The 17,806-nt window shown below is 40.8% G+C and overlaps 1 protein-coding gene and 3 non-coding genes across 5 annotated transcripts in view; 1 reads left to right on the top strand and 3 right to left on the bottom strand.

The window, feature by feature from the left end:
• The window catches only part of LOC112813266 (myomegalin), a 45,249-nt gene extending 33,033 nt beyond the window's left edge, over nt 1-12,216 (bottom strand). Inside the window, exon 1 of one of the 2 annotated variants that reach the window (XM_025858309.2) lies at nt 11,943-12,216. The gene's annotated coding sequence lies outside the window, so the exon portion shown is untranslated. The remainder of the gene's footprint in view (nt 1-11,942) is intronic. The other variant, XM_025858308.2, reaches the window with a different exon arrangement.
• TRNAN-GUU (transfer RNA asparagine (anticodon GUU)) lies at nt 4,416-4,489 on the bottom strand. Its single transcript has one exon. It is a non-coding gene; the product is annotated as a tRNA-Asn (tRNA).
• On the bottom strand, nt 6,554-6,625 carry TRNAH-GUG (transfer RNA histidin (anticodon GUG)). The gene has a single exon. It is a non-coding gene; the product is annotated as a tRNA-His (tRNA).
• A 984-nt stretch (nt 12,217-13,200) lies between the features above and the next one.
• On the top strand, nt 13,201-13,272 carry TRNAE-UUC (transfer RNA glutamic acid (anticodon UUC)). The gene has a single exon. It is a non-coding gene; the product is annotated as a tRNA-Glu (tRNA).
• The last annotated feature ends 4,534 nt before the right edge of the window (nt 13,273-17,806 follow it).

The following is a 17,806-nucleotide window of genomic DNA, read 5'->3' as shown; positions in this document are numbered from 1 at the left end:
GTGGATAGTGTCAAATAATTTTCCAAAACTGTTGCACCAAATTACATTCCCATTCGAAGTGAACGAGAAAATTATCAGTACATAAATTCACTCTCATAAACTGCTGATCTTTAAACAAAGTCTCTCTCCAAAAAATTATATTAAAACAAAATAGGTGAGAGGGGAGAAAAGAAAACACAATCAGAGAATAATGGATCTCTCTCTCTTTCCCCTTCTTTTTTTTTATTCCATAAGCTGATATTCTGGAATCTGTAAGAGGACTAAGCAGTCTGCCCTGGGAGCAATTTCACTGGGTCATAAAGGAAACCAATTTCAGTGATTTGGAGGTTTTCTGAATAGAATTGGAAGTTTAGCTAAAAACTGTACATGACAAGTTATCCCTACCAGTAGTCCATCTGTTGAAATCAGATTTGTATCTTTTCCTCTTCAGAATTTTTAAGCTGTCAGTGTTTGGTCAAAATTCTGCTTCAAATGGAGCTAATTTGACCATGAGAGGCTCAGTTTCTTTTTGATACATCAATTCGATGTTACCACCTGATAATGGTTCTGTACCAACATTTAAACACATGAGTATTAGTGGAAGCAGGTCAAAAAAAAGTATGAGTATAATTACAGATATCCTAAGAAGTGCTGAACGCACTTCATACCCAGTTTCTAGTCAGTGGAGGCCTAAATAGGATAATAGGCTCAAGAATCACTTTGATCAACCGTAGCTAACAGGTGAACTTTTTAATTGACTGATTGATTGTTTAAAAGTCCTCACCTCAGAAAGGTAAAATGGCTTTTGTATGGCTGGCCAGTAAATTATTAAAGGGTAATTTTACTGTTCTGGACTATTCTAATTAATAGAATAGTCTTGTTAATCTGTGGAGTATCTAAAGTTTAAGCTGTTTTGTTATTTGAACCAAAGTCAGTGATAACTTTAAATCACATGTTCTAGTTTAAGAACAACAAGCCAGAATAGAAATTCTCATACATTACAAACTGGTAAAATTCTTAGCATGTTAGGTTCTTTTTTTTTTTTTTTTAAAGATTTTATTTATTTATTTGACAGAGAGACACACAGTAAGACAGGGAACACAAGCCGGGGGAGTGGGAGAGGGAGAAGCAGGCTTCCCGCTGAGCAGGGAGCTCGATGCAGGGCTCAATCCCAGGACCCTGGGATCTTGACCTGAGCCGCTTAACGACTGAGCCACCCAGGCGCCCCAGCATGTTAGGTTCTTAATAAGATATGAGCAATTGCTTTTTTCTTTTCTTTTCTTTTTTTTTGTAGTAGTAGTTAGAATGGCCACATGACCGTGGTCCAGGCAGCATTTTGATGTGAGCAGGGGAAAGTCATTTGATTACTCAGAAATAATAATGTCAGAATATCACATAGAAAAAGCACAAAATAATTACCTATCGAAGTTGAAAGGAGCCAAATACTCTCTGAAAATTTAAGCATAAATAGTAAAATTTCTTTTTTTTTGGTTGAAATACTTAATTTCTCGGGGTGCCTGGGGGGCTCAGTCATTAAGCATCTGCCTTCAGCTCAGGTCATGATCACAGCGACCTGGAATCGAGCCCTGCAATGGGCTCCCTGCTCAGCGGGAAGCCTGCTTCTCCCTCTCCCCCTGCTTGTGCTCTCTCTCTCCCTGTGTCTCTCTCTGTCAAATAAATAAATAAAATCTTAAAAAAAATTAAAAAAAAAGAAATACTTAATTTCTCTTATTTTCAATTCATGTAAGTGATTATTAGGATCCAAAAACCAATCTGGGCAGTACCTCCTTTGAATTGTTAGAAACCTAATCTGTCTATACCCTTTAGAAGAAAACAAATTATACCAATTAGTTTCCTTAGAAAACAATTTATAATTATACAATGGAAAAATCTCCTAAAACTATTGGGAATTCTAAAAGAACTAATTGTAGAAAGTAATAACACCATTGAAAGGAAAAGAGGCAATGGCATTTATTAAAAATGCTTATCAGTGAGGAAAATAAAAGGAAATAACTATGTACCATTAAGTGTATGGAGAAGACACACTGCTGGAAATCTATGTAATTTTGTGATAGCCTTTTCAGTGCAGTAGGGCCTTCTCAGACAGAGTCTTTTGCATTATGCTCACTGAATTTTATTGGTTTTTAAAAATCCATTTTAAGAGGATTTTTCTTCTTTTTTTAATAAAAGAATGAACTAGTTAACAGTTCTGGAAATTATTAAATCCTGGTTTATATAACTGCCAGAAGCCCTATTTGTTGACTTAATTGCTTATTATAATGACATACATATCATTTTCCTCCTCTCTTTAGCCTGATTTAAACAGTTGTGAAATTATTCTATCATTTAGTAACTTCAGTATAGACTACATAAACAGACTAATGGATACCAGAAATTCAGTTTCCTTTCTTTTCTATGATCTCCATTATGTAAAGCAATTTATTAAAGTCAAGAGTTCTTAGGGGAGAATCACCATGTGTTGAGATAATTCTTGTTATAGATAGTATTCCACTTTTGGACCCATAGTATCTAGTGTAGGATCAGATGTGAACAGATTCTCAACACTGTAGACTCAAACACCAGAAAATACCAAAAACTTCAGGACAAAGAGCCAATCATAAAGGATTCACAGAATAGATTATTTGTCATCTACCATCCAACAGAGAATGGATCCTTGTGAACCACCACCCAACAGAGATCCTCTCTGGATGTTCATTTCATAAAAGCAAAACCAGAATTCCACACTGATACCACTGATGGGAGAAAATAATTGACAATGTACAAATGAGAAAGAAAAAGTATTGTCCAAGAATTACACATAGTATGTAAAAGTCATAGAGCTCAATTTCTGCTCTTGAGGTTCAACAGAAAAATCAAGGGAACATGAACCAATGGCTCTAACACAAGGTGCCCCTGTCAGATGCAGAATTCTCTTGGCTACAATGATGTGTCTCAGTATGTGACTTTTTGTGGAAATAGCTGCCAAAAACTGTTAGGGAATAATATAGTATGAGTGATGGTTAATTTTATGTGTCAATTTGGCGAGGTCACAGCACCCAGATATTTGGCCAAACAATATTCTAGATGTTCTGGTAAAGACATTTTTAGATGAGATTAACATTTAAATCAGTAGACTTTGACCAAAGCAGATTGCCCTCCATAATGTGGAGTGGGCTTCACCCAATCAGTTAAAGGCCTTAGTAGAGAAAGACTAACCTTCCTGAAAGAAGAGAAAATTTTGTCAGCAGAACGCCTTTGGAGTCAAACCATCCAACTATCTTATCTTTCAGTCTATCTATCTATCTATCTATCTATCTATCTATCTATCTATCTATCTACCTACCTACCTACCTATCTGAAGTGCTAAGGATGAATTAGTATGTTGTGTATATTAGTTCTATATTGATTCTGTTTATCTGTAGAAGCCTAATACAGACAACATACTAATTCACCCTTGCTATTTATAGAGAGAGGGGAAGAAGGACAAATGTCTGGGACCAGTGAGTTTTTTCTCCCTCTGGGTAAGCTGCTTGGCACAAAGCTATTAAAGAGGCCCACACTGGCCAGGCTTCTCTGCACATGGTTGACAGGTCTCCACAGAAATCAATTACAGTTATATAAAAATATCTTGGCAGTTTAGTTAAGGAGTAGATGCACAGATATCCTACTGATTAATGCCCACCATGTCATCTGTTGTATCTCCCTGTTAGTTAAGTGAGGAAGACAACACTCCCCTTATTTGATGATCAAAGATAAGTGTGTTGTACTAGCGAGGAAAAGAATTCTCCTAGTAAGAAAAATAAATTGAAGTATAAATTGGTACCACTACAATGGATGGTAAATTTACAGGATTTCTTATTTACATTAAAAAATATACTGTAACTACTATGACAGAGCAATTGCATTTACAGGACTCTATCCTATAGAAATACTTCTGTAAATGGCAAAAGATATGGATACACAGATGATGACTGCAGGATTATTTGATTATCATAAGACCAACTTATTTTTTAAAATAACACATAAAAGGTTAAGTAATGTTACAAAGAAATGCCTTCATCAAAACTAATGCGGATGATAATGATAATGTTCATGATTCTACTGATAGCATTATTGATTGAGCAATTACCAGATCCAGACACATCCCGCAAGAGGCTATTACACAGCTGAAAAATTGAGGTACCTAAAATTTGTTACTAGCCCCAAGAAACAAGATTCCATTCCACAATACACGCTCTTGAAGACAGATTACATCAAGCCTCTCTTGTTCCTTGTTTCTAGGAACTTCCGCATTTCCTACGTTTCTTCCTGGCAGATCTTCTGGGAGGTCAGGGAGCTCGAGGAGGGGCCCTTATGTCACTTGAAGAGAGGGAAGTGAGGTATCTTGCTCTTTGCCAAGGCGAATCCGCGAGAAACCAATGTAAAAAGGCCCTCACCGTCCCTGGGTGGGCTCGAACCACCAACCTTTCGGTTAACAGCCGAACGCGCTAACCGATTGCGCCACAGAGACACGATGTGCTCTCTGTCTTCATTGTAATAGAGAGTGATCCCTCACTAAACGCAAATGGCTACCAACGTCTGCTGTGTGATTGGGCAGGCTCCAAAGCCTTGGAAAACCGAAGAGATTAGAGTGACAAATCAAGCTGTTCGTCGCGTTTGAAACCGATGCATTAGGGGATTCCGAAACTGGGGCACCCGAATGGCCTCGCCCCACCTTGCCCTTCACCAACCTCAGAAGCCAGAACCTCCGGAGACATCCGGGCGGGCGACCCCACCACCCCTCTACCCACTAGGCTGAGTTGAGGGGACCCAAGGGAAGCTGAATGCCCAGGGCAATCAATTAGGACTTGCTGAATTAATGCATTTGAGAGTCTGAACTACAAAGGGACAAAGGCTAAACCGTATATATATATGTGTACACACACACACATATATGTTTATGTGTATATATATATATACTCTGATGAACTCTGGTCCTCCACCTGCAGCCACCTCCTAGGAAGCAGCCTGCTAGAAGTCGGCAGATTTGTAAGAAGTCAGGCTTTTAACTCTAGTAACAATCCAAGAAGCTAAAAAATAAACCTGTGGAACAACTGGCTCAAAATGGCCAGGATCTGATAACTTACAGCTTCCCTAATTTTTATCCCCACTGCAACTTAGGAACAACCAGAGAAAGTCAAATATGCACCCTAACCAGTCATACAGGACGCTCAGTTTCTAGTTACCCACCTACAGCTTTCCCATGCCAACAGCCTCCAAAGAGGGTACACCTTAACTCTTCCCTTTTTCCTACTATAAAGCTTTCCCACTCCTCCTGCAGCTTTTGTCTCTTTTTAAATGCAAGTGACCATGGCTGACGCCCTTGCTTCAGCAAGTTCTGTATAAATAGTCTTTGCTTTTCTCCTTTGGTTGGTCATTTTTTCCCATACGTTGTCACCTTTAAACTTTTAATCCTTTGAAGAACTCTGAGAGCTGAAATAGAAAAATGTTTTTAAAAGGGGGAAGTTCTTTTCAAAATGTTTTATTTTGGTCAATTGATTCCGAAGCCTGCAGTGTCCCATGGGCTGGGCAACAGAGGGACCTACAGTGTATCATCTGTGCAGCTTAAGCGCCGAGCTCTCAATTCAAATGCGTTCCATCTTCAGTGGGGTTGATGGGGTCAGTGTGAGGGAGCAGGAAAAGGGTCGGGGCCAAAAGGGAACCTTCAGGAGAATGGAAAAAAGTAGGAGAGGCATGGTTGAGGACAAGGAGACCACCCAAGAGGCTGGTGGAGATGTACTGGCCAGATCCTGAGAGATGAGAATTGTTTTTTTATTTTGTATCAGAATGGGGGGAAAGGGACAAATGGAGAGAGAGGACCTGAGAGAAAAGTGCAAGAACCTGTAGTTGTTCAAGAACAAAGCAGGAAACTGTTGTGAATGTTTTTTGCATCAAAAATATTAAAGGGCACATACCAACTGCTGGCAGCCTTGCTGTGTGCTGTGATGGTATGGTGGTTAAGCCCTCTGTGTTGTAGTTGCAGCGAGCATGGTTCAAATCTAGGTCACAGCAGTATCTGGCCTTCATCAAGCCTCATTAGGCTGTGCACTTAAGATTGTGCTTTGTATTCTATGTGAATTAGACTTCAATATGTACTATTAGCATAAAAATTGGGTTGGAGGGGTAGAGAAGGGCATTGAGTTCAGGTTTTATTAGATTTTATTGTAAAATACCCTGTTGAATACAAACTCATAAAAAGCACATTGTCATAGTGTCTAAAAAGGCCCCATCCACATCTGAAATATCTCAACCAGAAAAACGGTTATGCCTACACCGTTACATAAGTGGAAACTACAGATAGTACTTTAATCTTTTGGGATAGTTCTGCGCATGCTCAGATGTAGGGCACGGTTCTGGAAGACCGAATGAATACCTGACCCCAGCTTAGCGCACCGGCGGGTTTCCTCCCGTTCTCCTGACTGCAAAGTATTACAGGGCCACTGCAAACCCTGATCTTAGGCCACAAAAAGTGGTGAGGGGATTAAAACCAAGGCTAAAACACTTTTCCAATTTTGTCAAGAAAGATGCCAGATACTGCCGTGACTCGGATTCGAACCGAGGTTGCTGCGGCCACAACGCAGAGTACTAACCACTATACGATCACGGCGCGCCATAGACCCGCTGGCATTTGGCGTGCCTCCTTTAATATTTTTGATGTAAAAACATCCACACCTAGATAAAGCTATACAAAATTTCCATCAGCCCAGAAACATCAGTACAGCCCTTTTCAACCAATTCCCACCTACTTACTTCGCTTAAGCAAACCATTCTTTCTTTTTGTTGTTTTGAAAGGACTTTATTTACATTTTAGCAGCAAGTTAGATAAGTAACTTTGTTAACTGGCAATCAAGATTTTGAGCCCAAGAGAAAAGAAAAAATTACAAGGCCCCAAACAGGCATAATCATTGTTATTTTTTAAATTAATTAATTTTATTATTTTTTGAAAAGTAATCTCTACACCCAACATAGGGCTAGAACTCATGACCCCGAGCTGAAGAGTCAGATGCTCTACCGACTGAGCCAGCCAGGTGTCGCAAACCACTGTTATTTTTTAAAGTGTTTTTTAAAAAGATTTATTTATTTATTTTAGAGAGAGAGCAAGTAAGGGGGGGGGTGGGTAGGGCAGAGGGAGAGAGACTCCTGAAGCAGAATTCAGGCTGAGTGTGGAGCCCAACTCGGGACTCGCTCCCAGAACCCTTAGATCATGACCTGAGCCAAAATCAAGAAATGGCCCCTCAACCCACGAAGCCACCCAGATATCATACTGTTATTTTCAAATGAACATTTTACATATGTAAAATAAATTCAGTTACAATCTACTATAGCAATGTGAACTGAACTGATTTAAAAGCAACATCATCCAAAGTTCCATGATTATGCACAGTATCCAGGTTTTTATCTTTAATACCATTCCCTACAAAACGAATAAAGATTTCTTAAAGAAATGACTACTTTCAGGAATGGTGCCGGGGAATTACAGAGTGACCATGGGAAAGCCTGGATCAGAAGGCAGTGATTCATTAACAATCCACTAGGATCTTTAAAAAAACACATAGCCAGCTTGAAGGAATTCCCACTGGCATGAGTTTGTGCAGGGGTCAGTAAACTAAGGCCTGCTGACCAAATCCCACTCAGAGCTTGTTTAGTAAATAAAGTTTTATTGGAACACAACCATACTACTCATTTATGTATTATCTATGGCTGCTTTTGTGTTACAATGGCAGAGCTGAGCAATTTCAACAGAGACCATATGGCCTACAAAGCCTAAAATATTTACTATTGGGCTTTACCAAAAAAAGTTCGCTGACCCCAGTCTAGTGGATTGAAAGACTGAATTAAGGAATATTGGAGTCAGTGAAGTCATTTGCATGCCGAAGTATTTAGGTTCAATGATCATGATATAACTTACTTTAAAATGGTTCAACAAAAACATATAATTAAGTAGATATAAATGGTTCAGATTTCTATCTCCACAGGTTAGTGTTGGCTGTTTTTGAAACTCACAGAAGTGAATATATTTTTTTGTGTGTCTGGCTTTTCCCCCCCCCCCCTTCAACATAATGTTTTTGAGATGCATCCATGCTGTTGAGTGTATTACTACAGTGTTCTTAATGAGTGTTATTCCTGTGTGTGACCATACAGCTATTGATGGATACTTGGATAATTTCTAGTTTTGGCCACTGTGAACAAAGCCCTTATACATGTGCATTCATTTTTCGAGTATATACTTTGTAGTGGAATTGCTGGGTCGGGGGATGGGTGTAAATTTAACTTTATTAGGAACTGCCAAACAGTTTTCCAGAATGTGTGATTTTACCTTAACAGCAACAAGGTATAGATACTCTATATTCTTGTCAGCAGTTGGTGTTCTTCCTCTTTAAAAGTTTACCGATTCTTGTGAGTGCATAAAGGTATCTCACTGTGGTTTTAATTTGTGCTTCCCTAATAAATAATGATATAAGCATCTTTCCTTATGTCTTTTGTCCATTTAGAAATTATCTTTTGTGAATAAAGCCTATTCTGGTATTTTGCTAATTTTTAATGTTTTGGCTTTTATTATTGATTTCTAAAAAGTTCTCTGTCCATTCAATATTTAAGTCATGTTCAGATAAGAATATTGCAAATATCTTTTCTTACTCTATGGATTGCCTTTTTACTTTCTTATGGTGATTTTTGATGAACAGAAGTTATTAATTTTGATGGAATCTGATTTATTTTTTCTTTTATTGTTAAGGTATCTTACTCTGAGACATCTCTCCTGCCCAAGACTGTAAATACATTTTCCTACATTTTCTTCTAGAAACTTTAATGTTTTAGTTTTCAGCTTTAAAATTTGTGATTAATTTCCTGACCTCAGCACAATACTTAGCCACTTTGGCGAAAGAATCTTTGACTTGCTTGCAGATCACCAACCTCCCAGAAATTTTTATAACCTTTGCTGTAAAAACATTCATAATAGTTTCCTGCTCTGCTCTTTGTTGACTACAGATCTTTGTGTTTCTATCCCTCCTGCCTCCTTTTGCCCTCTCTTTCCTTTTCTCTTCTCTTCTCACCCCTACATCTGAGAAAACCAGAAATACCAGAAACTGAGAAGAAAGATCTGATCAATCTGTGCTCAGGAGCACAGGCTCTGGTTTATAAATCTGATTCTGCCCTTGTGTGGCCTTGGAGAAGTAACTTAAACTTTATGTGCCTCAATTCTTTCTTCTGTAAAATGGGGATAATAAGAGTAGCTACTTCATTCTGTCGTTGTTGGCTGTGCCTGAATTTAGTAGCTACTCAGTAATATCATAATCAGTAGAATCATCATCCTCATTGTCATTATTCTCTTCATTATTTTTGAAAATCATTGTGCTGATATTTTGCACTTTAGTTTTGCTTCTAGAAATTCTTGTAAATGGAATTACGGAGTGTGTATGCTGCTGTATTCTGCATAATGCCTCTGAGTTTTATTTATATTGTGGAGTATATCAAAAGCTCATGCCTTTTTATTGATGAATAGTATCCCATTATATGGGTATACCACAGTCTGTTTACCAGTGTCCTGATAATGGACACTTGAGTAGTTTCTAGTTTGGGCTATTGTGAATAAAAACATTATGAACATTCTTGTTATAATTTTTTCGGTTTGGACATATGTTTTCAGTTCTCTTGGAAGAATATCTAGGTGAAGAATTTATGGGAATAAAGGGATGTTGGTGTATATTTATGTTTAAATGTATGATAAACTGTAAAACCAAAATGGTTATAGCACATTCCCACTAAAAATGTGTGAGAGTTCTGGTTGTTCCACATCTTCACCAAGATTTGGTGTTTTCAGGCTTTATAATTTTAGCCATGCTACTGGGTGCAGTGGTATCTCAATGCAGTTTTAATATCTATTTCCCTAACAACTAATGATATTGAGCACTCTTTTATGTGCTTACTGGCCATATCTTTCTCTCTGAAATGTCTGTTTAAGCTTTTGCCCATTTTAAAAAATGGGTGTTTCAGTTTTTAATATTGATTATAGGAGGTCATTTTAAATTCTGGAGATAGGGTCTTTGTCAGATATGTTTTGTGAATATTTTTTCTCAGTCTGTGATTTGCCTTTTCACTGAATGGTATCTTTAATGAGAAGACATTTTTAATATTTTTATTATTTTATAATTTTAATATTTTAAGTATAAATATTATTAAAGTTTAATTTAATACTTGATTAGACTAATATTAGTTTAATATTTTAAAATCTAATTTATCATTTTAATATTTAATGGTGTAAAAGTCTAACTTATCATTTCTCTTTTTACTTTTTTTTGTGTAATATTTACTTTGCCTACCACTGGGTCATAAGAATATTCTCATATATTTTCTTCTAAAACTCTGTAGTTGTAGTGTGTTTCATTTGGTCTACGATCCAACTCAAATTAGCTTTCACGTATATAGTAAGGTAGGGACTGTAGGTTTTTTCACTAGTAGATATCTAGTTGTTCCAATGCTATTTGTTGAAATGATAGTCCTTTCCCCACTGAATTGCTTTAGTGTCTCTTTTTGGAAAATAATTTGACCAGAGGTGGGTCTATTTTAGGTGTCTCAATTCAGTTCTATTTATATATACATGTATCCTTCTGCCACTCCCACACTATATATTGAATATATATATATTCAGGCTTTGGGACCTTTAACCTCGGGACCGGGCCTGGGCCGGTATATATATATAGTTATAGATATAGTTATAGTTATAGTTATATTACTATAAACACTTGTTTATAGTAATAAACAGCTTAATAGTAAAGTCTTCAAGTCTTCTAGGCTTGACTTTTTCACACAGCTCAATACAGTTTGAAATATGTACATACCAAAGTAGCCACCATACAAATCAAGATCTGTGGTCCCTTAACATCTCTCATTTCATTGTAAGACTTATGCCTTCACATATTATGTCTGATCCCTTAGCCAAAGATCCTCTATTGCAGCTTCCAGAAAAAATAAATCTCCAGTTACCTTTAGAGCTGATGGAGAGATGAAATGTCTGCAACACTCAACCATGAATCAAGATTTTTATTGAAAAAAAAGTTCATTTTCTAGGCCTTTGGCTAGAACAAAATTTTCTATTATTTATGACCATGAATACAACATTTGGTTTGGAATTCTCTGTTCTCTGTAGGGAGATAAAGTCCAGGGAGGGTCTCTAACTTACTGGACAGATAGTTGACTGTGAGGCTGAAGTTGGAGGCTGAGTAAGAATTGAGTTTTATTGTATTAGAAAAGATGAGGGGGAGACGCTGAGAAAAGGTGTAAGGAAGAGTAGGTTGGAACTAGAAAGTCGAATACTGGGTCTTGCAGTGATTGTCAGATTTTGTAGAAAGAGGAATTAGAGGTTACCCATCCAAGGGGGAGGGAACGTTAGTGGAAACAACCAATATTTAAAGGCCATTTTATGATGCTTTCTCATTTATACATCATCTTTCTTTCCCATTTTTGTAAAAATGGTAGGCTTCAAGTGCTTGTTCTATGACTTTTAAAATGTGTACTTAAATTAAAAACTATAATTAAATTATTTATCACGAACGTCCTCAATTCAGCTTAAATTCAACCAACAGTGCATTTAAAATAAAATGGGCCCAGCCTAAGAGACAAACCCACCTGGCTGAAGTGCAGTTCCTGGGTAAGTGTGATTCTCAACTGTAGTTGCTTTCTCTAGTTTCCCCCAACCCTGGAAGACCTCGTTCAAAAAGAACCAGAAACCATTTCCTTTGCTAAGAGATTTTAAAGTACTTTTACTTCAAGTAAGTGCATTAAAAAAATAAACTTAACCAGTTGCATCCTTAGAATCCACAGAAAGCCCAGGGGGAGACGTTCAAATGCCAAAGGAACAGGGGTGCTTACTCACTGGTAGCCAGGCCGAGACTTTGGCTCCCACTGAAGACGGGAACTCGACTCACCTTCACCAGCGCCAGGACCCCGATTTCCTCTTCATGCGGTTTTCAGATGAGGAAAATCGCACGGAGTTCTTCCCTTCCCTTGGCTCTATTTCCACCTCTCCCTCTCTGTCTCTTCCAGAGCGTCTGGGAACCTAATACTGGGCAGGACCGAGAGGGGAGGCTGCCCTTCTCCTCCCGGTCCCTCCCGCCTGGGCGTCCTGGCAGCTCGGTCGGGCCGGGACGTTAGGGCCCGCGGGGGCGGGCTGCGGGGCCGCGAGGGCAGCGGGGGCGGGGGGGCCGCGAGTTCGCCGCCCGCGTCCGCGCGCATCGCGCACCTGCGCGTCGCCGGCCCCGACGCACTGAATCGACGCCGCCCGGAGCTGGTCCGCCGGCCGCACGCAGGGGCGCAGGGCTCGCACCGGCCAGAGGGGCCGCGCTGAGGGGGCCCGGCGCTGCCCCTGCCCCTGGAGGCCGGGCGCGGAAGAGGCTAGTTTGACGCGCAGAGCGCAGGGAGAGTGTCCACGGCGGCCCAGGCCCGGTCCCGAGGTTAACGGTCCCAAAGCCTGAAGCGTTAGCGGAGCGGGGCTCGCGAGTGGAGTCCTTCTCGCCGCCTGTACCGGGGGAGTCGTTTGCCGAAAGCGGGCCGCAAGGAGAAGCGTGGCTCCAGGGCCGCGGCCAACGAAAGAAGACACACGAGTTTCCGACCGAGCGGCTGTGTGGCGGGAGCAAGGCCGGCGTCCAAGAGAACAGTTGGGGCCCGAGCGTGCAGAGCCGCGGCGGAGGTAGGGTGGAAGCGCGGGGCGGCGGGTCGTAGGGGGAAGACCCGGGGTCCAGTTCGGGGCCGCCGAACCTTCCCGAAAGCGGTCTCGGTCCGCGCCGCCTCGGCTGCTGCGTCCCCCGGAGTCCGCCGGGTGATGTTGGGGACCCCGGCGTCTGAAGCCGGGCGCCTCCCCCTCCCCCGTCCTCCCGGCGACGTCGTGTCCACACGCGGCCGCCTCGCGAAGGCGCGTCTCCAGGGCAACTCTGAGCGGCGGCCCGGCCGGGCGACTGGTGCCAACTCTCGTGGACCCGGCGGGCCTCGGGGCGGGACCGCTGTCCCGCCGAGCTCTCGGTCTTTCCTGTGGAATTCTTTGAGAAAGCGGGTAGGGAATGGCCTTAGGGGACAGTTCCTTAAAAGAGCGGGAGACACGGTAAAAGCAGACCCAGGGGACTTTCTAGAGAGCAAGCCAGGGGGCTAACTCTTGTCAGAGGATCTTTTAAAGAGAAGCTGACCTGTGGTTCCCTGGTGGTCTAGTGGCTAGGATTCGGCGCTTTCACCGCCGCGGCCCGGGTTCGATTCCCGGTCAGGGAATGGGTTGTTTGAGTGCACTGAGCGTGTTGTGTTTTGCTGTTGTTTGGTTTGTTTTTCCCTTTTCCAAGACTGGCGGGAAAATTGAGTTAACTATTTATTGAGGATACATTCCAGAAGGTAGAACTGCTAGGTGAAATGGAGTGTGAATTTCAAACTCCTATACACTACCCACCAGCCTATAAGCACCAATTAATTGCCCAAAACCTGTATGAGACTTCATTCCCCCACCATTTAAAACTAACACTATAAATGATCAGTCTTTTAAATATAATCTCAAACTTTATTTACCACCAGCCAACCTCTTCATAGTTAATTTTCCCATAGACTTTGAGTCCACAAGGGACAAATAAACTGGAAGAACTGCCTAGTTTCTCTGCAGTCTTGAACTGAAGACTCCATGTTCTGCTCCGGTGTTTACCTTTTCTTACACGTAAGATTAGTTGCAGTAAAAATGTAAGCCTGGCCTTTTTGTTTGCAGTGGTCTCCCCGATTCTAAATTTATGGATATGGAGCTGTTGCTTGAATAGTTTCATGGGCATACTTCATCTTTAGGAACTTCGGGAATGTGGTGCACAAGAGGGTCCCTAAATCCATCTTTGGAAGTGTTGGCAGAAATAAATGAACACAAGAAATGAAGGTAACAGTTTCTGAAGACCTAACAGTGGTTGGAAGCAGAGCAGATTTTGAAAAACCAGAGAGAAGTTGTTTCAATAATTTAATTTTCATTTTGATGACCACTTTATTTTTTTTTTTAAAGGAAGGTAAGAGTTAGGGGCACCAGGGTGGCTCAGTTGGTTAAGCATGCCACTCTTGATTTCTGCTTGGGTCATGATCTCAGGGTAGTGGGATCCAGCCCTGCGTAGGGCTATCTGCTGGGTCTGGATCCTGGTTAAGATTCTCTCTCTCCCTCCTCCTCTGCCCTTCCTATTGCTCACCCCCAACTCTCTGCTCGAGCTCTCTCTCTCAAAAAAATTAAAAAGAAGACGGAAGATAAGAGTTATTTTATTTTTTTAATTTTGTTTATTGTTTAAATTTAAGTTAAATTAGCCAACATACTTGTTTAGATGTAGAATTTAATAATTCATCTGTTGCTCATCACACCACGTGCCCTCTTTAATGCCCATCACCCAATTACCCCATCCCCCCACCCACTTCCCCTCCAGCAACCCTCAGTTTGTTTCCTATGGTTAAGAGTCTCTCATGGTTTGTCTCCCTCTCATAACTTCCCACTCAGTTTTCCCTCCGTTCCCCTATGATCCTCTGCACTATTTCTTATATTCCACATATGAGTGAAATCATATAATTGTTTTTCTCTGATTGACTTATTTTCACTCCAGTTCCATATAATACCCTCCAGTTCCATCCATGTCGACGTAAATGGTAAGTATTCACCCTTTCTATTTATTTCTTTTAGTAATTTTGACACCCCGTGGGGGGCTCAAACTGAGGACCCTGAGGTCAAGAGTCACTTACTTTTCTGGCTGAGCCAACCAGGGGCCCCCACTTTATCTGTTTTGATGAGAACATTAGTGGAGGGAATTTGCTTTAATGGATAAGTAATTTTTCTATATTTTTATTTCTCTAAAGGAAATTTAGTGATAATAAAAGTTAATAATATAATAAATTATAATAAAAATAAAATTTAATAATAAAATTTCATATCTTACATTATTCACGTTGCTATAGTTGGCTTATGCTGTCGTGTTGCACACTATGTAACACTACCTGATGAGTTATGTTCAACTATGCAGTAATACATACCATACTGCAGCTATTTATTTTTTTTTTTTAAAGATTTTATATATTTATTTGAGAGAGAGAGAATGAGAGATAGAGAGCACGAGAGGGAAGAGGGTCAGAGGGAGAAGCAGACTCGCTGCTGAGCCGGGAGTCCGATGTGGGACTCGATCCCGGGATTCCAGGATCATGACCTGAGCTGAAGGCAGTTGCTTAACCAACTGAGCCACCCAGGTGCCCCATACTGCAGCTATTTATAATTCAAAAAATGAAGTATAACGGGAAGGTGTAACCTCTTAGTGTAGCCCTGAGATTAACTGAATTTATGCCATGTTCTCACATACTTTAGAGGATTACGCTATAATAGTAAAATGGCCTACCTTGGCCAGTTGTTGCCCATTTCCTCGCCCAGTATGATACACAGGAGTGACCATGACGGGGGGAATGGCTTTTTGAAGGACTTACCTAATATATGTCTCTTATTGTTACTTGGAATGAGATCAGAAAAGCAAAGGGAAATATTCATGTAGAAAAGGGGAAATTATCTGCTTTCTCTCTTTCCCAACTCTTAATACCCAGTGGAGGAGCAAACACTCTTTTCATTCTTCACATACCAGGACAGATATTGAGCTTCCTTTTCTACTGGTTGAGGACGCACTATAATAAAACATCATACAAAAGAGTGTGGTTACTGCTGCCCTTTTTCTACCTGAGCATCAAAACTGTCAGCTGGCTGGTGACAAGGGGAACTTCCAACCCTGCATCTATCTGCCTTTTTTTTTTTCTGTCACTTTCCTCTCAGAGGACTTGTACCATTGGATTCATTTGGGGAAGTTTGGGTAAGGTTATTTTGTGCTTAGACAGAGGAAAATCCTCTTAAGACCTTGAATTGACCAGTTTACTTGGATTCCCTCTACTGTGACACAAGCCCTACAAATAGCAAATTGTGATATTATACATGTTGCCACTTTTCTTTGTGTGCACATCTCCTTCAGGAACCCTTGCATCCACCAGGGAACCGAGGTTATTGGCAGAATGAGATTTGGGAATTCTTTGGTCTTCTGGCCAAACACGGCCAGTTAGTGCTCTAATTTCATCATTTTTGAAATTATACTCACCATGTTTTAATACTGCTTATTTTGGAGAGTTCAGTTTGGAGGCAATGGAGATTATTACTTTAATGTTATTTCGGTACTTTTCAAATTTTAACCAGAGTGTAGATTTCTCATCAAAAAGTATGGAGGCCCGAGGACAGTGGAAGAACAATTTTTACTGTAAAACAAAAAGGTCAAACTTTGGCAGGACTTACAAGTTTAGTGTGCAGTGGTGGCTTCTGTATCAGAAATAAAGAGTTCTTGTGAGAAAAAACAGGGTTTTTGTTTGTTTGGTTTTTTCCTTTTGGCTGCCAGAAGGATTGAGCATTGCCAGAAGGATTTATCTACATAGTCCCAAGAAACTTGAGTTGGCAAGCAAGCTACTGAAAATTGGTGAGGTTTATCAGTCACTCTTGCTGGCAGAGATCCGTTAGCACTGCAATCAGAGCTGTTTAGATTAAAATTTTTGACTTGCCAATCAATTGACTTGCCAATTTGTACAGTCAAACTTTGGCCATCAGAAGGTTTAGGCACTCATGCTAAATTTTGAGCCACCCATTGGTGGTAAATGTCAGGCGAGTTTGTCCCATTTGCCCTTTACGCAGGACAGTGCCCTGAACAGAAGAATCTCCTCTAACACTTTAAGAGCATTCGTAGTATAAGCAGGCAACTCATTGATTTCAATTATACATTTTCACAACTATACATTAATTTGGCACAGAGGTCTGTTTCTTAACTTTAACTTCTTTTTCTCTTTACCACAAGTTTTACCCACACTCTGTCATTTGAATTTACACACTCTCTCAGGAACACAGACCAAGGAGTTGAACACTTGCACTTGACGGGTTACACAGCAGCCAGGAGACCATTTTATCTCCTTGACAAAGAGCTCAGGAAGAGCAAGGAGGTGTGACTAGTCTGTGAGGCCCCTTGGAGCAGTGGGGAATCTTCTTATTACCTAAGGTCAGGATAAGGGGAAGAGACAGATGGAGTGGGGGCCATGGAGGGAGCGGTACCATACAGTAAGCACAGCCATGTACTTGTTTTGGTTTTAAGAGGTCATCCACTCAGTCTCAACGAACTTTTAGCAACAGCTAAAGCACCATTTAGGTGGCTGCTTTCAATCCTTCCTTGTCACTGCTGAACCTCCAATTCTCCATGAACATATGGACAGTCAAAAGGCCCTTAACTCCCCTGGCTCATAACCACCACTTGGGGGAGATCATCCTGGGAAGCCTTCTCATATCCCCTAACCTGGCCCATGTGCTCCCTTCTGTCTTTTCTCTGAGAAAGCACTGTGACCTTCCTGGCCCCACACTGAATACCACATTTGTCAAGCTGTATAGCAGTCCCTAGCCAGTAGTATATTAGCAGCTGCTAGGTGTGCTTGTCACACTTCTGTAGAATTGACCAGTAAGGAGACCAAACCTCAAATGAACTGAAGTAGTTATTACTTAGACACACAGCATAAGCAAGTGTAGTGTGTTGTCAGCTCCCCACATCCATAATCCCACAGCATGACACCACACTGGAGGGATCAGATGACAAGAAAACACAAGTGGCTTGCTCTGTCATGAAGGAGCCAATTCCATATTGCTGCCAAGTCGTTTTATAGCTTGTAGTTACATCCTAGGGGGTGGAGGCAAGGTGGAAATTTCCAGGTCTCACCAGCGCCAGGGAGACAGGTGAGAAACTGCCTACTT

Source organism: Callorhinus ursinus, unplaced genomic scaffold (genome assembly GCF_003265705.2).
Source record: "Callorhinus ursinus isolate GAN/ISIS: 27379988/994484 unplaced genomic scaffold, GSC_fseal_2.0 scaffold90, whole genome shotgun sequence".
NCBI lineage: Eukaryota > Metazoa > Chordata > Mammalia > Carnivora > Otariidae > Callorhinus > Callorhinus ursinus.
The sequence above is the reverse complement of the archived record's forward strand: the minus strand, read 5'-3'. Positions and strand labels throughout refer to the sequence as shown.